The 7,087-nt window shown below is 41.8% G+C and overlaps 1 pseudogene across 1 annotated transcript in view; it reads left to right on the top strand.

The window, feature by feature from the left end:
• The window catches only part of LOC308421214 (proteasome subunit beta type-1-like), a 56,104-nt pseudogene extending 52,044 nt beyond the window's left edge, over window positions 1-4,060 (top strand). The window contains exon 2 of the transcript in view: window positions 3,356-4,060. The product of the transcript in view is annotated as a proteasome subunit beta type-1-like (transcript). The remainder of the gene's footprint in view (window positions 1-3,355) is intronic.
• Window positions 4,061-7,087: the final 3,027 nt, after the last annotated feature.

The raw sequence follows: 7,087 nt of genomic DNA on the forward strand, positions 1-7,087 counted from the left end.
CTCTCAAGACTTGTGTTCAGCTATGTTTCTTACAACCCAGACCTATTTACCCACAGGTTGTTCCCTTCCACTTCAATTAGCAATCAGTAAAGGACCCACAGACATACTATCAATCTGGGGACAAGTCCTCACTTGAGGGTCCCTCTTCTGAGGTGTATTGACAACTAGAATTAGCCACTACTACCAGTGTGTCAGCCAACTTTCTATTGTTGTAAGAAAGTAACTTAATGGGCTTACGTGGCGGGAAGACTGACTCATGGTCTTGGAAGTTTTCTCCCATGCTGATATTGACTCTGTTGAGACGGTGGAAAGGCAGCGTGTATGAGGAGAGTGTGCACGTGGCGTGTATGAGGAGAGTGTGCACGTGGCGAAGCATAACTGCTGACCTCGTTACAATCAGAAAGCACAGAACGCAAGAGGCCTGTGTTTCAAGGGGATTTCAAGGTCACAACTTTGCTGACCTAAGACATCTTAAAAGATCCCAACTTTTAGAGGCTCTGCCACCTTCCAATAGCATTTCAGGCATGTAGGAGACATTTAAGACAGAAAGTATGCCACCACGGAGGGCTGCGTAGACGCTGGACTAAGCCCCATGAGTCTTTATAGCTGACAAAGACCATCATGAAATGTTATCATGGATGAATCAGTTTCAATGACATGGAATTGATACTATTTGTCCTCCCCCAGTGATTCTGCAGGTCCATTTTTGAAAAATATATTACAAAAGTATCTTTTAGTGTGACATTTTCATTAAAAAAAAAAATAGACACGTGGGCTGGAGAGACAGTTCAGCAGGTAGGAGCCCTAGCTGTTCTTCCAGAGATCCTGAGTTCAATTCCCAGTACTATCTGTAATGGGATCTGATGCCCTTCTGGTATGATCAAAGACAATGTGTATGTGTGTGTGTGTGTGTGTGTGTGTGTGTGTGTACACATATACATAAAATAAATAAATCTTTAAAAACATAGTCATGCTTGGTTACAGAGTTTTCAGGTAAGGTACTTGCTGTGCAAACATGAGGAACTTGAGTTCGGATCCCCAGAGCCCACATAAAAGCCAGGTGTGGCAGTGTGTGTCTCTAACGGAGTTCTGGGGAAGAAGGCGTAGGCCTTGTTAGTCAGATGGTCTAGCCATAATGACAAGCTCCAGGTTCACTAAGAGACCCTGCATCAAAGAATCAAGTGGAGAATAAAGAGGGAAGGGCCTGGAGTCCACACTGGCTTCTACTTATCCACACAAAGGCAAGTGTACCTTTACCTCTACCACACACACAAGAGACGCACATGGTTTTCATGGGGCCAGGGAGGCTGTAGTCAAATACATTTATCGTTAGTAAACAGGAGAAGGACTTTGTTGTTTTTCACTTAAAATTTATATGGTCAGGTTAAGAAGATGGCTCAGCAGTTAATGTGCTGGCCACACAAGCATGCAGGCAGGAATTTATATATAAACTACATATATATATATATATATATATATATATATATATATATATTGTATTGTTTTATATATATACATATTGTAATACAATACATATATGTATTGTAAGTTATATATATATACATATATGTATATATATATATATATATATATATATATATATATATATATATATATATATATAACTTACAAGCAGACTGAAAGCTGTGACCTACTGTTTGATTTGCTCATAAGGAAGACATCTTGCCTATAAGTAGGAAGGTTTGTGCCGTCATCCAATTGGCAAAGCTAGAACAAATACAGCCCCTGCTGAAAAACAGAAGACTAAAGAGCCTCACAGTTTGGACTGCCAAGAAAGAGCTAAGTAGAGTTAAACTGAGGCTTCAACCTGCAGGGGGTGGATGAGCACAGAAGTCTATGTCTGAGGAGCACCGGGGAGCTGTGTCCTCCCATCCTTTAGGTGGCTCAGCGCAAGGGCAGATCTCCGATATGACAAAGCTGTAAGCCAGCAAGGCTTCTGTTAGGATGGAAGGCGACTAGACCTGTGTGACATCTTCGCCCAGTCAGATAACTCTGAACAATAAAAATAAGCTCGGTGTTCGAGTCGAGATTAACCCCCACCCCATTGTCTTCACTCGGAAAACTCACGTAGAATCGGTGAAGAGAAGGGTTTTAGCCCCACTTAGGGTAAGCTCTGGTATCTGCGGGAAGTTTTCATTGAAGATGTTCACTGTGGTCTCCCAAAAGCTTGTAGCATTGCGGCAGTGACATCACCACAGTCAGGTACCTTTTCTCACAGGGAAACAGAACGGGTGCTTTAATAAAGATCACCAAGTGGCACACGCTAAAATCCGGAAGGCTGGTCTTTATGGCAGACTCTTGGAGTTCACAGAAGTAACAGGAGGACGGTTTTCATCTGGTTCCTCCAGAGCCCAGCACACAGTTTTATTTCTAGCTCGGCTTTCACTTTGCCCATCTCAAGTGTCTTGCGTTTTATCTGTCTTCTTCTTTCTCCTAAATTCGATGTAGAGTTGCACAATCATCATTGAGCAGATTTATTCCAGCTAATTGCCTTTAATTACTTCTAGTAAGCCACTCCAGTGACCTACAAATTTCTATCATAAGTAATTTAACAATGTATATTTTGTGCCTAGCAATGTACACACTTAGTATTTTTCTGGGAGAAAGTAATGTTTTCTTCATTACTGGAAAATATACACTTTTATTATAACTTTTTGAAATTTGAGAACACAAATTTTCATATGTGGTATAATTATGTAGAACTATACACACACATCAGACACATTGACAGGCATGCATGTGCACATACGTGTGCATACATGAATACACACACACACACACACACACACACACACACACACACACACACACACCAGTAGCTATAGCTAAGTGCACAGAACGCTACTGACTTCAGTCTTTTGAATCCGATGCTGCCCAGATTCATCTAGAAAACTGGAAAAACAAGGGGAGGGATGCTCAGGATATCTCTGAACTGTGTTTCTAACTTGCTATGAGTTTGTAATTATTTAAAAACAAAAGGTGAAGAAATATGACAGAGAGAAGAAATGCAAATCACAAAAAGCCCATCCCCAAAGCACAAGAAGACCCTTTTATCGTTTTGGGTATTTCAAATATTTTATGAATGGTTAAAAGTAATAACACTTTAAGAATCAGATGCTGTTCTTAAAGGCTCCTGAGCTGTGGTGGGCTGTACTGTGAGCGTGGCTAGGTCTGGCTTCCGTGAGGCATCCTGGTAGACAAAGATAGTCTTGTGGGCTCAAGACAGATCAATGGCTGAGATCTGAGTGCTAAGGAACAACCTCTAGAAAATAAACTTTGCTCATCTTCTGAAGTAGGACTTTGTTAAAGTATTTAAGAACCCTTATTAAAGTAGGTTTTGAAAAATCTAAGCTGGCCATTTTTCCGTGAGACAGCAGGAGTTAGGCGCAATGCTTTCTACTTATGGGGACCAGGACTGGGGGACCCAGAGCTGGAAATGGGGCCTCATGGCTCTGCTGGTCCAATGCAGCTGCGTTTCTCACCGTATACCTTCAACGGAGGTACTGTATGGGCAATTGCTGGAGAAGAATTTTCTATTGTTGCTTCAGACACTTTGTTGAGTGAAGGATTTTCAATTCATACCTGAGATAGCCCCAAAAGTTACAAACTAACAGACAAAACAGTAATTGGTTGCAGTGGCTTTCATGGAGTTTGTCTTGCTTTGGCAAGGATTATTGAAGTAAGATTAAAGATGTACAAGCATTCCAATAACAAGGCCATGACAACGGGTGCTGTCTACCATGCTGAACTCATGGCGGGTCTTCCCTTACTACGTTTACATCATTGGAGGACTTGATGAGGGAGGAAAGGAAGCTGTGTCCAGCTCTGACCCAGTGAGCTCTTCCCACAGAGACTCTATCAGCAAGTGCCATGCTATAGCCTCTGCTTGACAACCAGGTTGGTTTAAAAAATATGCAGAATGTGAGATGTCTTCATTTCTGCAGCTGAGAGGGATGTGTTTACTGGAGATGCCCTCAGAATCCACATCGTGACCAAAGAGAGCATAAGGGAGGAGACTGTTCCCCTGCACAAAGACTGATGTGTGGGCCTTATATTGGAGCTGTGGCACAGTTTGTTTTATTAAAAAGAAATGTAAAGTAAAAAAATAATAATAATAATCTAAGCCAACAATCTATTTCTGATTTTACTATCCCACGGGCCTTTTCTTCCTTCCCAACACACACATCCTATTTCCTACCAGAAAAATGTCTGCTGCAGTTTGCTTTCAGAAGGTGTACATAGATTTTAAAAAGTCCTTTTGTTAAGTATCTGCTAGTTTCCAATAGGACACCAAGAAAATGACTGCTGTGGTCACAGCTAGCAAATGGTCGACTTGAAGTTCCCAGGGTTCTGCATTCTGTACACTCTCACCCATCAACTTTGTCTCCATGGCAACCAAGGAACCTTCTTATAGGTCACATCAGATGACATGCCTGGGAGGCATCTTCTTCAGCTTGCTGCGGACCATGGGTTGCTCCCATTCTGCTCATCTAGGTATGACTTGCTTTCCTACCTGGTGGCTTCCTGGGATCAGGTTGAGCCTGTTGTTTGTTGTTAGCTACCTTTAGTGGAACCCATCAAATGTGGCAGTGAGTTCTCAACCAGTGTTTGCTGATGAAGAGATGGAGGAAGAGAGGCAAAAAGAGAAGCAGAGTCGGGCATTCTTAGGTGTCTGGTAATCGTCTTTTCCCCACTAGTCTTTATCCAGGCTCACACTTCCTTGCCAAATCCTTCAACACTTTGGAACCTGTATCATTGTAGCTTTTGAAAAAGCAATGCTCTGAACATTCCGTATGTTGTGTGAAATGTTTCTAGGGAGATAAACGGATATTCATCACAGATAAGGCACTGCTGTCACAGGGAAGAAGCACTCGCTGCATGTAACTTGGAGGACCGATGAACTTAATTAGGGATTTTTAGAGGAGCACGGGCAATGGAAGCATGGGCAACTTACAAGGAGCAGCTTAGGAGAGTGGTTGAGGTAATTAATTCTGGTTCTGACTCAACAGGAAGCAGTCTGGTTAGTAGACTTCCACCCTTTGTTTAAAAAACATTTTATTTCCTAACTTTAAAAAAAATGTTTGGGTTTTTTTTTTAAGCTGTTTAGAGAAACACAGACTTACAGGGAGATAGTGGAACATTTGGAAACTAACTCTTGTCCCTCAAACACCTTGGAAAGTTACAGTTATATTTGATGGCTTTGTTGGATCAGCCATTTCAAGATTTCTCTTGAAAATCTCTCAGAGTAGGCATTGCCATCTTTTGTGGAACATCATTAAGTTAATAAAAAGGGACACCAAGGCACTGCTGGGGCAGAAATAAGACTGATTTTCAGGAAGGGGCAGTCCCTGTCACTTACAGCTGATTCTGGGTTTAGGTAAGTGGATTTATTCATGATGGATGCCAAACAGAGAAGGTTGTCTGTGGGATCACCTATGTGCAAAAGCTATCCGGAGCTCAAGAGTCGTACAAGGTTTCAATCAGACTTCTTAACACTCTTTTGCACTTATGGAGATTAGGGATCCTAGCCTCCCCTGTTGTGAACAAGAATGACCCCCCCAATATGTTCATAGATGTGAACACTTAGTCAACAGGGAGTGGTACTATTTAAAAGACGAGGAGGTGTGGCCTTGTTGGAGGAAGTATGTCCCTGGAGGTGGGCTCTGAGGTTTCCAAAAACACATTCCAAGCCCCAGAGTCTTTCTTCCTGCAGCCTGCAAATCTGGATGTAGATTCTTCAGCTACTTCTCCAGCAATGTGCCCACATACTCCCTGTCACGATAATGAGCTAAACCTCTGAAACTCTAAGCAAGCCAAAATTGAATCTTTCCTTTATATGAATTTCATTTAATGAACATGGTGTGTCTTCCTATCAGTAGAAGACTAAGACACATGCCATTGACATTTCTGATTCTCAGTTTCCCCATCTATAAAAATAAAGGCAACAATATTAATAATATTAATGATAATAATTGCCTTGGAGGCATATGTACAAACTAGAAAGCACATCTGTGTGTTGCCTGGCCTGTATTTATATATTATCTATTCACCTGAAAGCCAACTAAAACAAAATGTACAGAGATGCTTTGCACAGACTAACCTCAACAAGCCTGTGCTAGGGAAGATACCCTCTTATAGGTATATACATATGTGACCAGATTGGAAGTGCTACCCACTAACAGCTCTGTGCCATCCACACCTACCCCACCGTCTCTTTGTGTTAGTTTCCCATGGCATTCTGGTTAAGGACACTTTGGGTCATCACTGCCCCTCATTAAGGAAGTAGACATTTGCCGGTCTTCCAGCTTGGATTCGAGTTCTCATTGACTATGTACAGTGGGTACATCAGAAGAAGTTTGACATGCTGTGCTTTAGCAGTAACTAATTCCCCACATCTCAACGGCTTAGTGCAACGTGCAGTTTATCCCAAAGCAGTCTGGGACCTTTAGATTCCAAGATTTCTGTCACCTAAGAACAGGGGATAGAGTTGACACCCTCCTTTGAAATAACCAGCACTTTCTTAACCTTTCATGGGTGACACTGTGACTTTGACTACATGCACTGGGCTAACTTTGGGGCTGTCATGAGAATTTGGTAACCCTCATACTGCAGAGATTAGACTCTGGAAAAAGAGGAATTGCCCCCCTTTGGTAGTGATGGTGGTGGTATTTTTGTTGACGTTTATTTTGTTTTTGTCTTTTCGAATCTTGTTTGTAATTTTTTCTTACTAAATATGCTTCCTCGTGTCCTATGTTACTGGCAGAGATGGAAGAGGACCTACTGCTCTACCCTTGGTGGGATTGCTGAGATTTATTGGGGCTTTCCATGAACTGTGCTTGTGGTTTCCAGATAATGGAGTCTCTGTGTAAAGTAGCAGCTCATCAATGGAGTCCAGAAAAAACACCAGAACACAGTTATATTTATTTTGCCTTCTGTCTTTTGATTTTGTAGGTGTGGTAGTCAGTTTTACAATCCTATAACACACACCTGAAGTAAATTTCAAAGAAAAATGTATTGTAGTTCATGGCTTCCCAGTCATGACCACCTGGCCCATTGCTCCTGTGCA

Source organism: Micromys minutus (assembly GCF_963924665.1).
Source record: "Micromys minutus genome assembly, chromosome: 5".
Classification (NCBI taxonomy): domain Eukaryota; kingdom Metazoa; phylum Chordata; class Mammalia; order Rodentia; family Muridae; genus Micromys; species Micromys minutus.